This window comes from Ascaphus truei, unplaced genomic scaffold (genome assembly GCF_040206685.1).
Source record: "Ascaphus truei isolate aAscTru1 unplaced genomic scaffold, aAscTru1.hap1 HAP1_SCAFFOLD_1165, whole genome shotgun sequence".
In the NCBI taxonomy this organism is placed as follows: domain Eukaryota; kingdom Metazoa; phylum Chordata; class Amphibia; order Anura; family Ascaphidae; genus Ascaphus; species Ascaphus truei.
This window is the reverse complement of record NW_027454034.1, coordinates 84,065-108,761: the sequence shown is the minus strand read 5'-3', so window position 1 is coordinate 108,761 and position 24,697 is coordinate 84,065. Positions and strand designations below refer to the sequence as shown.

The 24,697-nt window shown below is 39.2% G+C and overlaps 1 long non-coding RNA gene across 1 annotated transcript; it reads left to right on the top strand.

Annotated features, from left to right (window-relative positions):
* On the top strand, window positions 1-3,063 carry LOC142475337 (uncharacterized). The gene is made up of 2 exons (XR_012790883.1): window positions 1-42; window positions 543-3,063. It is a non-coding gene; the product is annotated as an uncharacterized LOC142475337 (long non-coding RNA).
* The last annotated feature ends 21,634 nt before the right edge of the window (window positions 3,064-24,697 follow it).

The window sequence follows — 24,697 nt, the reverse complement described above, 5'->3', positions numbered from 1 at the left end:
AACTCTCCACTCTTGAACAAAAGCATCTGCTTTTTAAAAGCGGTAATTGCTTCTTTACCTTTTTATTTCTTTTGTAAATGAAGCTTTTCTTTAAACATGTCTTTAAAATGTTCTTTTGCATAAACAGTTGACTCTCACTTATTGTAAAGTGAAGATTGTTCTGCATGTACAGTGAACCATGCAGATATCTGTATGTTTTCAATATGCATCATTAGATAATAATAATAAAGTCTTTTGTGAACAAGGCATCTGTAGCTATTTTTAAGAGATGGTTTTTATTTTTCTTCAGAACGGGGAAATCGGGTAGTCCCACACATGGTTGAAATTAGATATTTTCCAATCATTCTTATTGGGGATTTAGGCCACCTTTTTGAATATTTGTCACAATAACCCATGCCTAGTGAATTTTGAAATTCTAAGTACCAAATAAAGACTTACAATGCACATGCCTACATTCAAAGTAGAGTTAATATTTATGAAGGACGTGGTGTTGACTAATGTTTGTGCTGTTTTCTTACTTTTCATCTTGATGGTGCTGAAAGAAAAAAGGAAAGCAAGACACAGGCCTCGCAACGTCTGGTTTGCTGAGACACCATCTTCACCTTCCTCACAAGGTCATTTCTGGCAGCATGTGTAGATAAGCATTTAGCAAAACCGTAAAAAAACAAAACAAAATGCATTTACCCACAGTGCTTGTGAGAAGGCCACTCTTGCTAGAATTATTTTATCTGTTACCGGTTACAGAAAAAAACTATTTTTAAATCACACTTGGTGCGCAACACTTGGGTAAAGAAAATATTTTGGGCAGAAGCTGTGTGTAAATTGCTGAAAGTTTACGATGGCAGTTTTTTTGGCTACTGCTTATTGGGCAGCTAAATTGTAACTATATTTATACCATCATGTAATGTGCTTTCAAGAGAAATGGCAATTTCCCAAATAGGCAGGCAACTTTTTCCTATTGTTTCTTGTTCGGGATTGGGAGTTTTTTCTTTTTTTCTTGCTTTCGAGCACAAATCACAGTACTGAAGATTTACAGAATATTTAATTAAGTTTTTGATGCTTGGACGGTACCAACACTGCAATACGTCTAATGAGATGAAAACCAAAGAAATAGACCAGTGAAAAAATGCAGTTTGTCTTCAGAATGTGTTATTTGAGTTATTTCTGAAAGGATAAAGTTGCTTGTTCACTTGTTTCTTTGTGTTTTAGATGCAGCCTGGAGTAAGAAGATGGAAAGAAGAAGACAGACCAAGGTTTCTGTTGTCTGAGAGACAAATACATAACTTATTGCTTGCCTAATATTTCTGTTTGCACTTGATAAGCAAGAGCATACAGCACATTTTATAATCATACCCAGAGCAAATATATTACAGCAATATTTTTATAATTTTGGGTGCCTTTCCATTACTGCAAAATATGACAGCATACACAATCTATTATCCCTTGTTAGAAAAGGACGGTTTCAGTTTTTTCTCATCTGTATCTTCAAAACACACAGAATTATTTTTCCTACTATTCAGTACTAGATTTTTTAAACCACCAATACAACATAATAAAAATGTGGAACCCTTATTGGGAATATGCACTGTCCTAGTACCACTTAATTGACCTGTAAGCATTGGTTTGACAAAATTGTGTTCAGTGCTTCAAGATGGTGTTCACCATACAAATGTGTGTATATTTTGATTTGTATAGAGCCAACTATATGCACAACATTTTATAGCTGTATGCCACACAGAACACTGGGAATGTTCCAAAACAGGGGTAATAAACATGAATAGAAGTGTACATTGGCCCCAACAAGTTTTGTTTTTTTTTCCTTTCTTTATTAAACACCTGTAGCTATGGGTGCACAGTATTTCTTTGAAAAAGGAAAAACATGGCAAAACAAAAATTCAGAAAAAGCCATACCTGATGATGTGTTCAGTGGTCACACTTAGACTAAAATTATACCAATAACATAACCTTTGGTTCATCACAACATAATGGGATTCTGTATCTTCTATAGGTTAAAGTAAATATTTTATTACCTGTGTTTTCAGAATCTATTGTTGGGCAAACACTCCAATTATTTGATTTATAAGACATAAGAAACCGCCTTGAGTCGGCGTCTCAATTATTACAGGAAGGAAATACAGTTGTGGGCAACCATGCTTCTATTATTTTAACTTAAACAGCACTCACATAGTCTTACTTTTTTTTTTTTTTTTTTAAAGAACTTGACTGAAGGGGGGCCGCAGGGGTCCTCTGGAGCTGAAGTTTATCTCAGGGCCCACCCCCCTTTCTAACTGGTTTACAAGATACATGAAAAAGTGTATCCCGTGGGCTAGCAGGAAGCTGCAATGTTGGGGGAGGAAGGGAGGGTCGGGGGCATTGCAACTTTTTTTGGGATAACCGCAACAGCTATGTTTAAATGTCCCAGAAGTACACTGCAACTAAGCCGGTAAGTATCTTGGCGTTTAGGGGCAGCTGGAGCCAAAATGAGTGTGGCTGACCTCTGGAGAACCCCCCCACCGCCTATTTCAAATTCTGAAAGAAAAAACAAATTTGGTAAAATGGGCAATATTGATGGGTGCATTTACACTTACTAAAATAATAGTTGCATACAATGTATAAGCACTCTTGAGGACAAAAGGGAGGATTTCATAATTAAATGTCAGAATTAAAGAGAATGTAATATTCGTTAGATAAGTGGGAATGCAGCTGTAAACAACTAAACTTGCAAAGCTGCAGGTTTTGTATGATGCTCAATGAACTTCTTTCAATGGCTGTCGATCGTCACGGAAAGTTAACAAAATGCAATTGTGCTTACACTGAGTTTATTTACTTCCACGAAACAAACTTTATTACAACATTTTGTGTCAATGTTTTGTAATTAATTATTACTGATCTAGATTTTTTTTCCCCTCCCCCATATGTAGGGTAAGTTGCTTAAACCATGTGGAATCCTTGGTGCTTTCTGGACTCTATGAAGCTAATAAGACTTCAACCTCAACCTCAATTAAAGCTGCTGCTTCCTATTGTACTGGACTTGCCTGTAAAATAAATATATATATAAATATATGAATTTCGTTTACTCTGTTCTTACAAAAAATAAAATGTTGGCGGTGTATACTTTCTTCCAGTTATCTGTATAGATTGAGTGAATCTAGAGGAACAGAAAGGTTGTTTATTACTGTTGGGCTTGTTTAAGAGACTGCTAAACGTTGCTTCTCTCATGTTGTGTTTATTGGTGTACTTGTATTGGTATGCTTGATGGCCTGGATAGACTAAAGGTAGAGAAAATCAAATTACAAGAAAACCTCAGAGTTCAACTCCTCATTTTCATTTAGAATCCGAGAGGGAGAGGGAGGGGGATGTAATAATGTAATTTCCAACTAAATCAAACCCTCCAAAAGCTGTTTTTTGATTTTAGATAAGCGGTACTGCAATTCTTCAAATGCTCTGTGCTCTTTGTAAAGGCTGCATGTTTCATAGTTTAGATTGGTATCCAGACTAGTCCCAGCTGACATAAAAACAGACTGAACATATACCACATGTCTTCAATGTGTTCAAAATACTGTTGCTAGGCTAGTCTGATTGTTACCTGTTTGATAGTCCCTACACTGACTACCTATCTAGAATCAAAATCTCAGTCCTTGCGTGTTAAGATCTCTGACCTTATCTCCACATCCCTTTCAGTCTGTCCTCAATCTCCTACTCCCAGTCCCATGACTTTTCCCAGATGGCACCTCATCTGTGATTTCAAGCATTTGATTAAAAATCCTGTGTTTTTACAGAAATCTGTATAGTATTATCTAATACAGATTTGATTAGTAGTATTGTATAACTACATTTTTTTTGTTAGATATGCAATTTTTAATCATTTACATTAGACTTCCCTGGGTTGCTATAGCTACCATGTTTAGAAAGCCACATGCACTTCCTCGTTTTAAAAAGGCAACTACATTGTGTTCACTAGGAAGCAGAATCTTCGCAGATTGATCGGCAGCTTAGGTAATTGCATTGGTGTAAATGTAATGAACTCTTGTATTTATTAAAACAAAATCAGGCAAAAGGCAATGCCCCATTAAATTAGATAACCAATCCAGCTGCTAGCTTAACAAAAGGCATCTTTTTTAGACCAACACTATTTCTTCCCCTTACTATGCCTTTGTTTCCACTTTTTGATTACTCTTAAAGCAGAGATGATTGTATGTTAATGCAATATATAATGATTCAATACTTGGTGACTGTATAGGTACCCTTTTCATTACTTTTAGTCCATCTCCTTGATCCACAGTACTACTTTTTCATGTCCCAGAACTGAACTGGTTTGCCAGAAGTTTTTTTTTTTTTTTTTAATAATACAGTAAAGTCTCGGTTATCTGACTTTTGTTAACAGACACTCCGGTTTATCCTTCATTTCCCCCCCGCCCCCCTTCTTGCTTATCGGTGGCAGAAGAAGAGTACTGCAAACCACAGGAGCGGCACCAGATGAAGACAGCTGGCGGCCGGAGAAGAGGACCATGTCAGCGGAGGATTGGCGTTAAGACAACGGGCAGCAGCAGGCAGGGAAACCATCAGACTCTGTGTGCGGAGCAGAGTGGCATAGGAGAACGTCCGGGGAGGAGCGAGCTGTAACACTGGAGGTTGACCGGTGTCCGTCTTCCGGTGTTACAGCGCGCTCCACCCCGGCCGTTCTATGCCACTCTGCTCCACCCACACGGTCTGATTAGTTTTCTCCTGTCTTCTTCCTGCCGACCGCTGTTTTAAGATGGAGTTAACTCCATTGCTCCGCTGATATGATCCTCTGGTGCTGCTCCTGTGGTTTGCAGTCCTATTCTTCTGCCACCGGTAAGCGAGAAGGGTGGGATAATACTTTCCGTATTATCCGTCATTTTCAGTTATCTGCCAGGGTATCTGTCCCGTTTGGGTCAGATAACCGAGATTACGGTAGTGTCACCACCAGCTTAAACGTATACCTTTTTATCTTGCAAAACCAGTTCACTTCAATTCTCTTTCAAATTGATGCCTGTCTTTGTGAAAGTCTTGTATGCTGTGTTTCTCAGTTACATTACCAATAAACCGCCAAAAACTTTCATGCAGTTTATTAAAAACTGCTATGCTCAAAGTAGCTAGAGACCTCCACTACAGGATTCATGTAAAATGACATGAGCATTTAGCTTCACTGGAGCTATATAATAATATAGCCATATTAGCCCATTTTTACTTTAGCAATCTTTTAAGAGGTAATGAGCTAATTTTGAAGGTTCTTTACATTTTGTTTGGCGGGGGGGGGGGGGCAGGGGGGAGCTAATTAAAACAAAGGGTAAACAACTGTAAGTGTTAGCTTATTATCTATGACCTTATAATGAGAGGTTAGCATCATGAAAAAAATGTTAGTCCTTTAAAAAGGTACCGCAGAGCTAATGCATTACCTTCTATATACTTGAATGGAGATTAAATGTAATGCAAAAGTTGGCTTCACAGCATAATAAATAGACCTATAATATAGCATTTGAAATTTAGGGCTCAAAAAGGCTGAATATTCTGGAATATTCAACATCATAACCCAGTTTGTTGCTTGGTTCGTAATTAGGTAGAGGAAACCGCTGAGATTTGTCAAGCTGTGATGCAGGGTATTGCGCTCTGATCCTGTGGTAGCTGAGATTCAAGTCGATAGTTGTTATTGCTTGCTCCGTGCGATACCCTGCTTGTGGCTTGATGAATCCTGGCATAAAGTGAACCGTTGAGATGCTAAAAGATATAAACATTTCATTTTCTTAATAAGTGCTGTGAAATCTTCAAAGAAAACAAATGTTATGACGCTATATGATCACGTGTAAAAAGTTACCTGTTTGTATTCATCGTAAAAAAAAATTGCTTCTGAGGAGGCATTTGGCATATTGCAAATATGCAAACCATGCTTATTAGTATTACTGTTTGTCATATAGCTAGTAAATGGTCATTTAAAATGTGCAATAGTGTATTTCAGTTTAAAAAAAATACGCATCCAGTTGTAATGTAAATGTAATATAATATTGGTTTAGATTTGCACGTGAAGGCTAATTAGCATTGCAACTGTTTCATTTTACCACGATTCTAGACCTTTTGTGAGATCTTTTCTTATTTCGTTGTGGTTGGGTCTAAAATACAAAACATGTCTCCCGAGGAGCAAAAACATTTTGATATTTTGATTGCAAGGCATAGAAGTAATTATAGTACACAGCATTGTCATGTAGTATCTTGATAGGAAATAAGGAATGTGGATGTGTAAGAAATTTGTCTTTTTCTAAAAAGAAGCCGAAGCATATGCAAGCATATGAATGATTACACGACAATTGTTGAAATACTGTCGTATAAAAGATAAAATGTGTTTTAACACTAGAATTAGTTTGAAGGTTATTTTTGTAGACCTAGATTCATTACATGTGCAGTCTATTCTAATAAGAATTGAAACAAAAGTTCATTCTATGATCTCAAGTTGCTTAACAACTGTAGATCCTAACTGGGATAACTGCTGTGATAGACAAGTTGCATTTAACCAATGATACCATGAAGACGAGAAAGACGTGTTAATATCTGGAGAGAATACCAACAGAAAGAAAGCTACTATGTGCAACGATTCTTAAGAATATCATAATCTATTTGAAACATCATTACCATTCTTACTATTTTTGTATGTAAGTAATTATTTTCAAAATAAACGTTTTGTTTTTGTGTGTAACGACGAGAATGCTGAATTCTGTTCTGTTATGCTGGAGTAAATCTATGGAAAAGACGTAATTAAGGACATTTAACATTGGCGAGCGAGCCTTCATTCAGTTTTTTTCATCACATTTGGATTAAAGGGGTGGGCTATATACGTCCTGGATCCAAGATTTGAGAAACAATTGAAACGAACCGAAGGAAAAAGAAGTGTCAGTCTTTGGTAGATTTGACAACAGTTGATTAACAGATCAGAGACAGAGAACCACGTTACACGATTCTCCAAGAGGGAGAAGGACTGTTCGGGGGTTGCCTTTATCTGGTTAAGTTTCCCAAGGATTAAGGTACCTTTTGCGGGACGTGCAGGGAGCATTGTCTTGAGCATTTGTATCCGCTGAATGGAATAGTGTGGAATTTCTTCAAAGAAAACGTTGCGACATTTGTTGGCGAACAATTCGAGTCTTGGAGCACGAGTTTTCGATGAAAGAAAATACTTTTAAAAAAACGTAAGTAATGGAATTTATTCATTCATATGCAAATGACAGTAATATGATGTTAAATGTGTTACCTTATACATCTACTGACACTGAATTGTGGTTTTCTCTATGGGATCAGGTACATATGGAAAATCAGAAAATGAACAAAGATAAGAAAAAATTAAGAAATTTCATGAAAATGGTTAAGTGTTTGATGGTTTTCAAAGATGAGAAATTGTATTAAAACGTAGTTGTTCAGACAGTCCAATATTCAAATTGTAACATTTAAAAAAAAACATACATGAGTTAGAAAGACAAATTGAAACATCTAATATCAAATTTGCATGTGCTGCTGGTAAAGAAAAAAAAGATACACAAGGTGTGTCTTTTATTCCAAGTTCTAGTGCAGACGTAGATGTGACTGACATTAGCAGTACAGAACTGACAAGGAAAAAGTTTCTTGACAAAGCAGCCACACTGAATTTAAAATGCACGATCATCTAATTAAGGTTTTAAAGATATACCAGAGTATAATAATCACCTGGATGCATTTCATAATGCAGACATATTTTTTAATCCTATACTGATAGATTTGATTTGATTGAGGAACAGAAAAATAAGATTTACAAACTTTGGTTGCAAACTCACGAGTAGAAGGTTAAAAATGCCTTTCAGCATGCCTCAAGAAGATAATGGTGATTTTATACAAGGGTCTTGCACTGACAGACTTGGTCAATTAATACAAATAACTACAGGAGAACAAGCTATTACAGTTGATGTATTAGGAAATCTGAAAACCAAAATTACAGAGGATACTTTTGAGTTTGTTAAAATTCCAGACTGCATACAAATTACTTTTTTTCCTGATGAATTTTGTCCAGAGAAAATAATTAAATCATTTTTAAAAACAATTCAAATATCTGGATCCCTTGACATTAGCAATTGCTTCTGAAAATCATTAGACATTGCTGCTCTTTTTATTGATGATATTAGACGTCATCTTTTGCAGAATAATCCCAGACTTAAAATATGACAAATTGTTGATGATAGAAATACCTTTTATGACACTCAAAAGGTTAACAGTCCTTGGGATAGTCAAATGTCCATCACAGGTCAGAACAGGAGTAATTATGACAACTGGAGAACACGGACGGAAGGTTTAATATGTTTTCATTGCGGAGAAAGAGGGCATTATAGAAGGCACTGTGAAAAAAATCTTAAATCTACAAAAAAATTGGGGAAAATAGATTTGTTCAGCCCACAGCCATTCCAAAGCAAACACGAGACCGCCGTGTGTCACCGCCATTTTTGTACTATTTTTCTGTACTCTTCCTTGTGGATAGAATAATAAACGTATTGACTTGTTCAAACGTATAAATATGTATGAGAACATTTTCTTAAGGGTGAATGATAAAGATAAACAAATTAAAAGAGTGACAAATAAGTATTATACTGCGCTCTAGGCTAAGTTACACAACAAAAGCTATGTCACACATGGCTGTGGATTAAACTGTGGTCGCCTAATAAAATAAAGTTTTGGCTGTAAAAATAAACTCCGGAATATCAAGCCATTGACTAAGCTAGAAGATCTCTAGGCAATGAATATGTAGAATGCGTAAATTCAGAACTACAGTAAGTCAAGGTTAAACTAAGAAGGTAAGGCTTTTTACATGTTATGCATAATAGCAGTATACTATTTCCCATGTTCAGTACGTGGACTATTAACGTCGTAGGTAATTTAGTAGAGTTGGTTAAATCCAGAAGAACCTTTAATCCAGAATATTTTTGTAGTAATGAAAAAGCTTCCGAACCAGGCTCAAGATACATACTTCTGAGTCTCAACTATTGTGGTAGTTACAGACCTAAATCTGCACTCTGACTTTCTGATTTGTAAGAAAGCACCTATTATATACATTTCAGAGAGACGAATTTCCCTTTAACAGTTTGAATTTCTTCATTCTAGGACTCCATTGAAAAGTTAAGTACTTCTATTTATTAGGGTACGAGATGACCCTTCTCTAAACCAGCATCTTCCCTGAGGTTTTTTCTTAATTTTTATTTCTATAAAAGTCTCTTGTGGGATAGCTGAATCTTATGAGAGTCCATATGCGCCAAGTCGAGGAGAAATGAAGAAAACTCTGGCCATTTGGAAGCCTGTTTCATGCATAGAACAAAAAAGGAAACTTGCAGAAGCTGAAACTTCATCATCCATGGTCTCACTGAGGAGATGCATCATCAGGGTTGTACATATGACTTTGAGTGTTCCAATCACATATTCTCACACACCCAAGGCTCTTACATATTAGAAATAATGTTGCCTTGAGACAGTTCTACTTGGAAGGTGTGCAGCTCACCCAACAGTGTTTGCTAGGTAGAAATATTTTCCTTTGAGTGAAAGGGAGATAAATCAAACTGTTTAGTGGTATACATTTTTCAACCTACATACTGTATAAGGATTCTTCCTTAAAAGTTAATATACACAACAATATTCAATATGTTACCAACTGCTGAGAAATCCGTGCTTACTTGTTTTCTTATTATGTCACATGATACTCATCTGTAACTCCAAAGATCATATCCATAAATCACTAGTGCTGTGCTTAAAATTGCTATATTATAATGTTGCTATGTATTCACAGAGCAAGTAGAGTACAGGTGAGCGGTAATAGAATACATTATTATTGCAGATCTGACCTGTGCTATTTTCAGCTCCAGGGACCCTCTAGTTGCCGAGATACAAATGAGTGAAGGTAGTATTTTGCCTCCCACCTCCCCCCCCTCTCCCTCTCCCCTAGGGGAAACAAAATGGTAGTTTAAATCTCACACATCAACGAGTCAATAAGAAGCAGGTGTATCATTTTGGTCACATAATATGGGATATTTTAAACTCGGGAGTAAACGCCGGTACTATTGCTGGTCAGTATCTTGGGAACCAGGTGGTCCCCGATTTGAAAATAGAGCGGTTCAGCTCTTGTTTCCATCCTGTAAAAAAAAAAAAAAAGTGGTGTTATTGGCGGGATTGCTGCTTGTCATGGGAGACCAGGCAAAATACACCCTTTTTCCAGGATAATTTCATTGAGCAAAACGAGTGATGAAATAAATTGTAATTTATTCACTTAAGTAGGCAGACACACAATATTACAGAAAATACAGAAGAAAGACACTCTTACTTTGGGAATCTGGGGTAACGCAGCTACTTTTCCTAGTTGCAGAATAATCCAGGCAGCTTTTCCTTCAAGTAGCCTCTTCCTGCTGGAGACTTTAGCCTCTGAGAATCCTAGATGACTTACTCAGAGCTTGGAAATCTTGGACCACACATTGAATCACACCTCTGGGATGGTGGCTAGCTGTCGTATACACTTTGGGACAAGCAGTTCCACCACCTGGTGTGGGAATTTCATCGCTGACCAATTTCACTCTGTCTTCAGAAAAGTAAGAGGGCAAGTGTGCAGATCACCATCTTGCTCACTAACTATTCTAAGCCCCCCGCAGAAAGTCTGGGGCAGGTGATATGCCAAGATGGCTCTTCCTTTACCCCTCCTTGCTAACAAATGGTTTAATACTTCCATATCCTGGATTGCCTTTGAAGCTTAGAGGGCGGAGTAGCCACTCTGTCTCCCATGCAAATGGATTTTTATCCTCAGAATATTAATAAAAATATATAACTTGGGGACTTTCATATTTACCCCACAGTTCATTCACAGGTAACAGCATATATACATGTTAATGTAAACCTTTAATAAAATATACTTTTCCATGTGTCTGATGTTTTGTGTAAAACTGTAGAAGTTTCTCTCTCTGGTGTCAGGGATAGAATAAGATGAATATACTCCCTCATCCTATTAACCTTATACCTGGCCACACTATAGAAACTAACTTTAATGTTTTACACACAATACTAGCCCTTATAGTTTTATAACTTAGCTGAGCATCTACCTGGGCAACCCCCCTTTATATTAGAGACCCGATGTAGGTTGCAGGGATACATTAACCCCTCATCTCCCATTTACCTGTCCCGTTTGTGCTGAAGCAGGAACCCTGGTGGTGAGCCGCAATAACGTTACCAGGATTAGAGTTTGACCGGAGCAAGGTGCTTTAACATACCTGAGAATCTCCTTGATTCCCGGATAGGTTTTTGGGGTATCCTATAACTCTGGACCCCCGATACACAGCCACATTCTGTAAAGACTTTCTCTGACAAACCCACCCTGAAACTTACCGCCTAGAAATCTCTTGGTCCTATCACCTTGGGAAAGGAACAAACATAAAAAATCTTTATTGTCGCATCATTTTGCACACAGTCACAGCAATGCATATACGACACTCGCGTCCAAGAGCTGAAACTCTAGGACCTCAAAACACGGATCAGGGGTAACCAAGTGGGCTTGACCTTTATTAGTGAGCCTGGTTAACCCCTGCACGTCACACTGCTACATATATATATGGAGTTCAATGATAAATGGAGAAGAACGAGCCACTGTAAAAAGCAGAAAAACAACTGTAGTTAAAATTGCAACAATATTTTTTATTATTTTGTTTGTTATTTAACCTATCAGGCTTGCTTGGTACACAGCCTGATTGTTCAACACAAAAAAGCTGTTAAGAACATGATCAATTTTTATCACCATCAGTCCCATGTACCATTTGTAAGGTTGGGTAAATGAATGGCTGTTTAATGGATCCGAAACAGCAGACAAAAGAATAGGATGATCTGAGTCTAGCCATTTATGTTCTAAATTGGAATCATCTTGACCTGTCTCCAATCGGCAGTTCCCTTTTCGGAACATAAATGTGTCATTGATGTTTATGAGTCAGAGAACCAGCTCAGAGTCGATTAAATTCAAAAAGCAACAAGACCGTCATTAAGGTCCTAATTTCTTCACTGTGACTACAGTCCTTCAGCTCCCTTCTCATTACTGAACTGGTAAGGAACTTTACTATTTAACATACCGTCTTTTTCCAGGCCTCTGTGAGCACATTACCTTTGTATGTCACATAATATCTAAAACCAAGAACATTTTTAAAAGGTTGGGAAATAAAGCGGTTCTGTGTTACATGCTAAGTTTTAAAGTGTAATAAATAACTTTTATTTAAGCCAGTACAACTTCAATTCAGTTAGGATGGTAAAAAATGTTATCACATTCCTGAAAACACATCATGCGGTGTGATTAGTGCAAAAACAGGATTGCAACAACTTACAAAAATCTTTTTTTTTTTTTTTTTTAAAGGGAAGGAAAATGAAATGAATTTATTTGGAAATAGGAATAATTCTAGCAAATTCCCAAGGTTTTGAAACATACTCACTGAGGCCCAGATCCACAGAGGCTCGTTAAGTCAGGGCTCATAAAGTCATGTTATCCAAACCAGTAACAGACGTTATGTTCCATGAGGTTAACGCTATATCACTAAGCTAATTATATACAAAAACAATGGCCATTATTGATCTCATTAGCATAGACTTAATGGCATGTTTTGTTAGCATTATCTCGTTAGCTACCTCCAGACACTGAAATATTTAGAGTAGGGGAGAGAAAGGCGTTAACGTCAGATTAAGCAATACAGCTTCAAAGGCTAATAATGTAACGGTAAGTCATTTTTCTGCCAGAAAAATTATTGCATTCATTATAACGGCCATTAGTGATAATGAGATGCAGACAAGGCGTTCCTCCTAATAGCGTATATGCACGTAAGTCGGTTATGGTTAACACAGGGACTTGACATAACGTTAGTTACGTCAAACCTAAACGTAGGGTTACTTACATTCAGGCCTGAAAATAGGACTTTTACAGGGTCAGGATGGGTGTAAAACCACAGCTAGGTAGGATTTAACCAAGAGTTATTTCCAGTATTATTTCCCTCCCGTCTTTTTTCATTTTAGTTAAACACGTTTCAGGTTGGAAACAAGGTCAAGATATAGTCAACGTCCCATTATGTGAAACTAAGGCTACGTTGAACTACAATAACGTGACGTTAAACCTATGCAAATGAGATAAACCATGATTGTTGTTTTGGCATATTAATAGCTTTGTGGATATGTATTGTCCTTACTGTTTTAGATATGTTATGAGCCCTTCGTTAACCACAAGCGTGTCCTTATGATATACTCACAGGTATGGCACGAGCCCTGTTCCCCTCCACTTCTGTTTCCGGCATCTAGGTACAAGTCGCGTTATGTGAGCGACTCAGGAGTGATCCCATGACACCGAAGTGCTGGGGGGTCCAGTCGCACTCGGGGGCTCCCAGACCTTGGCTCTGCAAAGGTTAATAAAACTCTGTGGATCTGGCCCTCGGTATATATTAAAATATGTTAATGCTGTGCAAGTGGATCTGATTAATTTTCGAATGGATAAAATTATGCATGGCAACTATTTCACCCATCAAAACAAGTATTCTTGCAACAAAAAAAATTGAGATTTGGTAAGTAGAAAGAGGACACTGCCTGTGTGTTGTTATTAATATTAATATTATTTGTGCGGCTTCAACATATGCTGCAGTGCAGAACAGGGATGCTGCTGTGCAGGGATGTGAAAGACCACAAATAATTACTATATTAACAGGCTGTTGTACTGTAGGTACAGAAAGCACTTCCCCGTGGACATATAATCAAAAAGGAAGGGGAGAGTGGAAGTACAAGGTAAATTGATGTTGGTGTTGTATCTAATGGTTGCTCACTGGGAAACTGGGTTGCCCTTATAATTGTGCTCAATATAATGTACATTCCTAAACCAGCCTACTTAATTGTTTATTTTAATTTTTTACATCATTTGAAACCAAACTGAATTACTGTATACTATTGTTAGCCTCCAGTTTCCGACATATTCCCTAAACTAAGGTTTAGTTGTCAAGCTTTTCTGCCGTTCAAGGAAAATCTAAATGGCCAACAAATCCTGAGGGCCCTGCGGCCAATAGAAAGCTGTAGTATCACCGTAAGCATGTCGTGGCGGCTTCCAATTGGACGGCCATTTAAATGTCCATGAGGAAACACCGGTAAGTAAACAGGTAAGTATATCTGGAACTGGTGATCCCTGGAGCTAAAAATAGCATGGTTCAGCTCGACAGGATACCCCAATTCAAGTGATGTATACATAATAAAAAAAAGTTCCCTAGGAGAGATTGCTGCTTTAAAAAGCTCAGGACGTTTACAAGTCTAACTTTTACAGGTCATAATCTAGTAGACGGCATGCGAAGAGCAGACACTGCATCACTCAAACTACCATCATTGGTCAAAAGTCACAATATAGTGTGTCCCTGTGACACCGAAGAAGATATTTCCGGGCTATTTGTAAAACTATCCACATTTCACAGCAGACTGCATGACCCAATGAAGAAGCTTCTTTATCATTCTGCCATGTATGAAGATGACTGGGTAGGGTGTGATGGTATGTTAAATAGTTTTAAGGACTTCTTTAAATGTATCTTCATGTTTCCAAGTTCTTTTAGCAATGCTTTTCATTTACAGGTAATTCAATTTAATGCTCTCCCACTCACTCTTACCAAACACTGTTTTTTTCCCCACTTTGGTTATTACAGTAGATGATTAAAAAATTATAAAAAATACAAAAAACTGTAGGGCATGAAAAGAGAGGCCATGACGTGAGAAGTTTGCTCATTGGAGCAAACCTCTGTATCAACTAATAAGAGTTGACTTTTATTATTATTTTTTACAGATAAAAAAAAAAAATATGTCCACATACATAAGATAATTAGTCATAGAGTCGCAGGAATTAATTAAAAAGTGTGGGGTGGAGTGAGAGAGCTGAAATGATCCATGGACACACCTTATGACATCACACGTAGAACGCAGTAGTCAGTACAGGAGGGAAAGAGTAGAGAGTTTAATTTGTCATAAAGATAGCTCAAATTTCATAATATTGCAGCGAAAATACCTGCAATCAGCAGCAGAAATGCAGTACATATTGCCTTTGAGTGACCTGGCTAACAGCTAGTTACTGGTTGGTTACAGGTTACAGGTGTACTGGTTACAGTACAGCTGGTTGGGCTAACAGCCCAACCATCCACTAGAAGGCAGGAATAGCATCTAGCATGGCTACTCAATTATAGCGCATCTATACTTATGCTATCTTGCTACTAGATACTAAGTAATATTGAAAGTACCTGAAGCAGGGGAAGATTGCAGGTACATACTGGCCCGGGACATTCCTTGAAGAGTGACCCTCCTCCTGCAGCGTTGACAACGTTGCATTGTCATGACAAGAGTCACCATGTGACATCACGTGGCCATGGCAATGCATTGCCATGTGACATCACGGAGTAATTTGACATCAGGTCGCCATGACAATGTGACGTTGCAGGAAGAGATGTCACGCCAGAGAAGGTAAGACTACCGCCTCTCACTCCAACACACAATACACACACTAAACAAAAGTACTTCTGAAGCATACAAAAAAGCGCTCTACCTAAGTAAATACCTGTGAGGTGATACTACCCAATGTAGTAGTGAAAAACAATATATTTAAACACTTTCCAAACAAGGAGTGGAATAACTCCTAATGGGAATGGCAGCCTAGAGAACAATATCAAATCTTCTCAAATACTTGATTACATAAGATAATAAAAAAGAGGCCAGTACCTGGCGCAAATGGAAATAACAATACAAACTACAATAAAATGTATTAGAAAAACCTTTCTTTGAGAACCAGTCCCAGCTGATGACTCCAAACAGTGTTCCCAAATGTTTCAGATAAAACAGATAAGATAAGATTTAAGATAAAACAAGGCAGACCATTGCTTGGTAATCTTCTACAATGTAGCTCGCCACACAATAATTACCTACAGTACTTACAACACAACAAGTCTGACATTCAAGGGCAGTTAGTGTGCTATCACAGCTGATCGTAGGAAGAATCCTCTGCTCCCACGTAGTCTGCAATACACGAGGAATCATCCATAAATAAATGAAATGTACATAGTGTATTACAACTAAAACATTTATTTCATGCGCGAGACCAAAAGGAAAAACTTAAAATGTGTCTAGTCTCTGCGTGGTAAAAATTGCCGACTGCAACACGAGCTCGCAGAGCACAGCGTTCAGCAGCTGTCCCTATACATGCCCCTTCCCCTGAGGAAGTGACAGGCTGGAGTCACGAAACGCGTAGGGTGGAGCTTGTAGTATCCGTCTGCACTGAGCAGGAGCATACGGAAACACAGTGACGTCATTGGGGGAGGAGTCAGATCAAATCGCAGCCGCGAAGAGTGGGGAGAGGAGTGTGACTGCTAAGCCCAGCTGCTGAATGCTGTGCTCTGCGAGCTCATGTTGCGGACGGCAATTTTTACCACGCAGAGAGACATGTAAGTGTTTCATTTTGATCTGGCGCATGAAATAAATGTTTTCGTTTTAATACACTATGTACATTTCATTTATTTATGGATGATTCATCGTGTATTGCAGACTACGTGGGATCAGAGGATTCTTCCTGCTCTCAGCTGTGATACCACACTAACTGCCCTTGTCAGACTTGTTGTAAGTACTGTAGGTACTGTAATTGTTATTGTGTGGCGAGTTACATTGTAGAAGATTACCGAGCAATGGTCTGCCTTCTGTTTTATCTTACAGAAATCTGAAACATTTGGGAACACAGTTTGAAGTCATCAGCTGGGACTGGTTCTCAAAGAAGGACTATTGTGACTGGTTTTTCTTTTATATTTTATTGTATATCGTATTGTTTATTGTAATTTGCACCAGGGATTGGCCTCTTTTATATTACATAATACACACACGCACCTTGGGGGTGAGGAGCCGGTTCGGGGACTTTGCAGCTCCCTCCTCCAGTCGGCAGAAGTTGGATCCCAGGAGGAGCCTCCACCCACCAGTGCTGAAGCCACAGCACCGACCCAGCGGGGCAACTCCAATTGCCTGTGATCTGATGTCTGCTGTGTAAATGCCATCGATTGCAAGCTGGTTGCTGGAGAGAACTGACTGACAGTGCTTTTTTTTTTTTTTTCAATTACTGTGTGTGTGTATATATATATATATATATATATATATATATATATATATATATATATAGCAGGGGTCCCCTTACTTCCGCTGCGGCTGCGACCGGCAGTGGAGCCTGGGGAGGGTGTGGTAGCTGCGGGCTGTCAGGATGGCGAGCGGGTCGCCAGAGGTCCGCGGCGGCTCCCGTTGCCGGGCGCCGCCATCTTGGAAATGTGCACGAAAGCGCAGTACATTTTGCCCATGCACAATGGGCTGACAAGTATGGGGGCTATCTTGGGACATTTTGGTTAAAAAAAAAAGACACTAATCACCCAAATGTAACTGCTTAAATATGTCACTGCCATTAATACATGTTGGCCCTAGAAGGGATTGCCCCTTAAAATAAAGAAATGTTGTATAAAAGTATGTATCCATTCTAAGTTAGTATTCCAGGCCCATTCCTGGAACTTTCATACTCACTACAGTATATGTAGTTTCTTGTTGATCCAAAAAACGGAAGGTGCCTGAACTCAGATTCTGCACAAAAAATAGCCCAGACTTTAGGTGAAAGAGTATTTTGCAAAGAACATGGTCACGTGCTGTTGTTTATATGACACACGAGACAAAGGAGAGGGGGTTACTCGCAGGCCAAGATTGGTTTAATTTGGATTATTCTATGGGGGTGGAGGGGCTACTTGTTTATGAAAACATTAACATAGTAAACATCAAAACTACCATAAGATTTATATTGAAAAGAATATTTCAATTTTATTAAGAGCAGGAGTTTCTGTCGGCGCAATGCGGCGGCACCACCTCGCAGTGGGCCTGGCTCCATTGCGGGGCGGATTTTATCCCTGCAGCGTCCGCCACAGCGGGCGCTGCAGTAGCCAGCGGGGACCTGGCCTTAAAGCATTACTTTAACATACAAAGAATAAGCTGTAAACATGATAGGTATAGAGATGTGTGAAATATATGCACAAATTTGCTTTCTCAGTGAATATCAGACTTTCACTAGCTGCATCGAATTTTCTGGAAATTCTTTACAGTGTGCAGAGAATATTAATAGGAAGTCATATAGGGGCTTATTCACTAAACAGTGATAAAATCAGTGCATTGTCGAATGACTGCATTGATTTATCGCGCAATAAAACATGTTGTTAATAATGGTATTCACTAAGAAAAAATCCAAGTATTTTAAAGTTCGATAAAAAAAGTGCACCATCGAATGGCTGTTTTTTTTTTTTCTGAGTGCAATCGCGCTGTAATCCTGGCGAGCGGCAACTGAAAGTTGAAACTGCAGCTTGGAAGAGCTGCATGGGGAAGCTATGTCTCCATGCACGGCCCTTACAGGCGATCGTGCAGTTCCAATATTCATTTTAATACTAGTGTGCGGGAGCAGGGGGTCTCCTGAGCTGAACCGCATTCATTTCAGCCTCGGCGACCCCCTATTTCCCAAGATACAGGCCCCGTTATGGGGTGCCGGTATCCCCTATGCATTTAAATCTCCCACGTCACGTGACTATTGCATTTATCATTGTGCTGGACTTACTCTCCAGACCAGGACTTTTATCCACAGTAGTGTATTTGTGTGTGTTAGGGAGTATTTTGGCTATACAGAGCGAAGGGAAGTACCTTTGGTCAGTGTGACCTCTGAGAACGGGCCTGAGGAAGGGGTACACCCCCAAAACATTGCCCCCCTGGTCCCCCCCCCTGTTTTTTCCCTTCTCTTTCCCTGTTTTCCTCCCTCCCCCCTTTTTTTTACGCTGTTTGGTTTATACTCATATCTGACTACTACGTGGGTTATACAGTATATTGCTGCAGTATTCTTTTTGACTGATGCGTTGTTAGAAACATTTTTTCACATTAAATTCGATTTGGCTTATTCCCCATTCCTCCATTTATTACATCCTGAGTTCTTTCATAATATGATGTTCGCATATCTATAATTAGACCTTTAAACTGAATAGAGCAATGAATTTGGTATACACACAGGTCTGTTGTCTTCCGGTTCCTGCATTGAGCGACATTTAATAAACAAGGAACCTCCATGTGAAGTTCACCATTCACCACCACCAGACCACGTGCCACTTAGGAAAAGGAAACAGTCCAATGAAAAATGCAAATACCTAGCAGACCATAGGACCATAAGAACATCTACTCCAATGTCAACAGTCCTTGTGAGGTATAATGTATACATCTCTATATATTTTACTTTATTTATTTTAATGCTTAGCAATACATTACCCACACCGTACACTATGTTTTTCCTTTTGAACTTTACTTTTTAGAATTTATTGCATCAGAAGATTTGATCAAGAGCTACATATATCTACACTTTCAACAGTTCTTATCAGAGATTGTTTTTGAACCCAAGAAGAAAATCTGTGGACTAATTTTATGATTTATGTTAGTCATCATTAGGTTATATACAGCAAGGATACGTTCTGTACTAATAGATTATAGTATACACAATAATGCTTCATAAGGTATTTGGATTTAGTTGGCTTGGTTCAGCATACAATATTCATGGTATTACAGCCATAGATATTGATACAGTACACAGTGGTCCCTGGTGTTCTATACATGGATTGTCCTTGTATAGATAAAATACATAGTTTCCCCTTATGTGTCCATTTAATATACATGCCAGTCTTTTAGAGATTGAGGCTATAGGGGTTGTGCATTTGAGGAGGGCTAGGATCGGCTTCAGTCCGGTCCCGTTTTGTGCGCATACGCACATGTGACTGTATGCTTGAGTTTTTTAGCACTGGTTTAAGAATCGCACCGGAAGGGAACAGTGGATTAAGTGAGAGCAGATCGGGCAAGGAAGAGTAGCTGGCTCTATATGCAGTACGGCAAGGTCCCCCACAGGTCTTTGGGGGTAAATAGAAGTTGAATAGCCAGTACTTGTTCCGTTCCAGCCCTATGGTAGTGCGCATGTGCATGGGCTTAATAGATACAGCCCTGCTGTTCCTTTAGGTGTCTAACTCATGTCACACAGTTTAGATGTCTTGTTTCGCCTCACACACATTTACTGCACCTAGGGCTGAGCATTGTGTTCCTCCTCTATTTTAGAATGTTAAGTTACAAGTGTGGTTTTGGGTTTGTATGCAAGTTTTTTTTTTGTCCAATATGAGCCACCTTAGGAACCTGGGTGGGGAACTTTTGGCGCCAAAAATGCTGTTTGACAGCACTATAAATGTTCACATTGTATGTCAGATTATGTGGGGGAGCTTGAGAAAGGACCGTAAGGTCCGAAACGTTGCTTCTTTTTTCTGTGATTACGCCCTGATGCCTGTGTTACTTCATTAAATTGTATTTTTTTAATTTGTGAGTGCTCCAGATTCTTTGATATTGGGTGTATATATATATATATATATATATATATATATATATATATATATATATATGCAAATACAACTGTATATATATATATATATATATATATATATATATATATATATATATATGCAATATATACAATAGGGGTCTGCGCTCGTGTGTGGAACGCCAGAAGTATAGGATATATAAAATTAATTAAACCGGTAATAAATCAAAAATACATCAACATAATATTAATATAATGATATACCAATGTAATATATCCTAAATAATGAAATTAATTAATATACCAAAAATGCACTGTGAATGTCCAATATAAAAAAAAAGCTAAAAACATACAATTATACAAAAAAAATTTTTTTTGGTGTGGTGCTGTGAACTTTGCCTTAATCTGCTCAATGCAGATAGTCCTCTAGAGTCCAACAAATAAGTCCAATAATTGGGGAGTGACAGTGGCACTATTAGGACCAACAGGCAGCTTCTTAAAAGGGCACAACGACCTCCCTCTCCACCTGCATAGAAAAATATAAGAAAAAAAAAAAAAAAAAAAGCGCCAAATCCTAGTGCATTACTGTGCAAAATAGATATATTTAATTCCCAAAAATCTCAATAAAAATGAACTCACAAACATAAAACAATTAAAAGCATTGTATGAGTAATACTCATGCTCCTAGGACCAGGAAACGCTGCTTTGCTGCTGTAGTCCCTCCGTGACTCCACTGGAACAGATTGCTGCCTCCGTTGTTCACTGCCTGCAGGAACTGACGTATCAGGCACTCCACGATGGTCTCTCCCCCGGTATACACCAAACAGTTGATCTTTAGTTCCCACCGGGGACGGTTGAAGTCGCGGACCAGCGGGTGACGTCACGGGAACAGTTCTAATTACCGGACCGGTACAGACACTCAGCAGTTCAATGGCAAGCGTTGCAAAGTCCACTGCACATCTTCCCTACGCGTTTCATCTGATTTACAGACTTCTTCAGGGATCCCCTGAAGAAGTCTGTAAAAAAGTCTGTAAATCAGATGAAACGCGTAGGGAAGGTGTGCAGTGGACTTTGCAACGCTTGCCATTGAACTGCTGAGTGTCTGTACCGGTCCGGTAATTAGAACTGTTCCCGTGACGTCACCCGCTGGTCCGCGACTTCAACCGTCCCCGGTGGGAACTAAAGATCAACTGTTTGGTGTATACCGGGGGAGAGACCATCGTGGAGTGCCTGATACGTCAGTTCCTGCAGGCAGTGATCAACGGAGGCAGCAATCTGTTCCAGTGGAGTCACGGAGGGACTACAGCAGCAAAGCAGCGTTTCCTGGTCCTAGGAGCATGAGTATTACTCATACAATGCTTTTAATTGTTTTATGTTTGTGAGTTCATTTTTATTGAGATTTTTGGGAATTAAATATATCTATTTTGCACAGTAATGCACTAGGATTTGGCGCTTTTTTTTCTTATATTTTTATATATATATATGCAAATACAACTGTATGCTCATCTGCATGTCTTAGGCAGGTCTGTAACCCCGCCTTTCTCCATTATCACCCAGCATACAGCACTTCCACTGCAGCAAGGGATTCTGGGAAATGACATGCAAATGAGCACACAGCAGAAAGATCAAAACAACAGTCCAATATCTTCAGAACCCAATACAAATAATTTTCAATAGCATATAGAAAGATAGATAGAAGGGGGGGGGGGATTTTTTGAACTGGAGTGTGTACATTTTAATCTTATAACAGTGGGGAGGGGAGAGGTGTAGGTAGGGATCCCTGACCGAGCAACTGTCTCTCAACCCACATCTCCCTTATCCGTCCTCCCGTCACCCTCCAATAGCCATTGGCCAGATGGCTCGGCCTCTCGGGGAAGTGGGGGGTCGGGGAGGGGGGCTATATAAAACTTAAAAATTTGCATTTTACCCTCTCATTGGGTTCCTTCTGGTCGGTATGTCAGCCACATTTCCCAAATTTGATCAAATTCAGTAGATGATTGCTTCAGGAAGGCAGTGTGCTTCTCCATCAGCACAACTGCGTTTATACGCCTTTCGACCGTTTGTTTTGAGGGTGGAGAAATCTTTTTCCATGAAGCCGCAAGTGAACACCTTGCGGGGGTGAGGATAAATGAGATTATTTCCTAGTAGGGCGCTCGATATCTTCTATAGGTTTTGCGTAGAGGAAGGTTAATGGATCAATGGGGGTCGTAATACCTGTTACTTCCCTGATAAGCTCCCCGATGGAGGACCAGAATCTCATAATTTTCAGGCATGTCCACCAAATGTGGGCCATATCCCCATTCTGTCCACATGCTCTCCAACAAAGATCTGAAGCCAGAGGGTAGATTTGTCTCAGACGTACCGGGGTAAGATACCAACGGTATAAAATCTTATAAATATTTTCTCTGGTAGTGGTACATATTGAGGTCCTTGCCGCGAACTCCCAAATATCCTCCCAATCCTCTGTCTATATTTAGGTTTAGATCAGCTGCCCATTTGAGCGTATAATCGTGAACAGGACAATCACCTGCTGACTCTAGACCGGCATATATTTTAGTGATTAATCCCTTTTGGCATGCGTCGTTTCTGCACATTATCTCAAAACTTGTGAGAGGGGAAAAAAAAATCTAATTTCTGGGAGATTAGTTTGGAGGAAGTGCCTGATCTGGAGAAATGTAAACATGTCCAGATCTGGAGCTTCATATTTCGCTCGTAAATCTTGGTAGCTCAAGAACCTCTCTCGGCTCAGAAGATCATCAATACCCGTATTTTTGAAAGAGCCACATTGTTTGTAGTCGCACTCCGGGGGAAAATTGGGGTTATCAAATAGCGGAATCATCTGGGACACCGGTGATGCAAGTTTGAATCTAGTCTTAGATTTCAACCAAATCTCCCATGTTAGTCGCATCGCACCCAGTTCAAACCTTCTTGAAATCATATCCTTTTTATCGGTTGCCCCGAGACTGGCTTGCAGAGAGGGCGTCTTTGCATAGAAAGATTCTATTGCTAACCAGCAGCTTTGTGTTGGCTCAGCGTTCCAGATCACCACCTGTCTCAGCTGAGCCGCTAGATAATACTTTGAAATGTCTGGGACGCCCATACCCCCCTCCCTCTTCGGGGACAATAAAACTGATCTGGCCACCCTAGGTCTTTTCCCTCTCCAGATAAATTGGAAAATTTTATTTTGTATAGTTTTGAGTTCCGAAGCTGGAACAAGAACCGGGAGTGTTTGAAAAAAATACAGTAACCTAGGTAGAATGTTCATTTTAACCGAAATCATTCTCCCCACCCATGAAATTAGGTAATCCTCCCATTTGGCTAGGTCCTTCTTGATTTTATGAAATAAGGCTGGATAATTATATCCATACAATAGCTGGCTGTTCCTTGATATATTCACTCCTAGATATTTGATATATGAAGTACTCCACCTGTAGTTAAAATTCAGTTTGAATAATTTTGCCTCCAAATCGGGTAAATTTAAATTCAGCGCTTCGGACTTATCCTGATTGATTTTATATCCTGAGATTTTCCCAAATTCAGACAGCTTTCTGTGGAGATTAGGTAGAGAGGTCAGAGGGTTTGCCAGGGCCAGAATAATATCATCTTCGAACAGCGAGATATGGTATGTAGATTTCCCAATTACTATACCTTTGATGTCTCTATTCGCTCTAATTTTCTGCGCCAGTGGTTCAATCGTCAAAGCGAAGAGAAGGGGGGACAGTGGGCATCCCTGTCTTGTACCATTTTTAATTATATATTTTTTCTGGGTTGTTTCCCGGTAATTTCACAAGAGCCGTAGGATTTTGGTATAAGGCTCGGACTCCCTCTAAGAAGGAGCCCATGAATCCAAATTTCTGTAAAGTTTCATCTAAAAACAGCCAATCTATTCTGTCAAACGTCTTCTCTGCTTCCAGGCTCAGTAGAATAGCCTTGGTTCCCGTAAGATGGATATGATCGACTAAATCAATTACCTTTCTAGTGTTGTCTGAGGCCTGTCGGCTGGAGACACATCCCACTTGGTCCTTATGGATCAGTCTGGGCAAGATAGGGTTGTCTGCACGCCAAAATTTTGCTATTCAGCTTCAGGTCATTAGTCAATAGGGAAATTGGTTGGTAACTACCACACTACATGGGATTTCTACCTTCCTTATGAATAATGGCTAGATTAGCTGCGGTCAATGGGGATAGAATAGGTAGGAATCTCTTATAGTAGACATTGGTGAAGCCATCTGGGCCCGGGGCTTTGGATATTTTTAACGTTTTAAC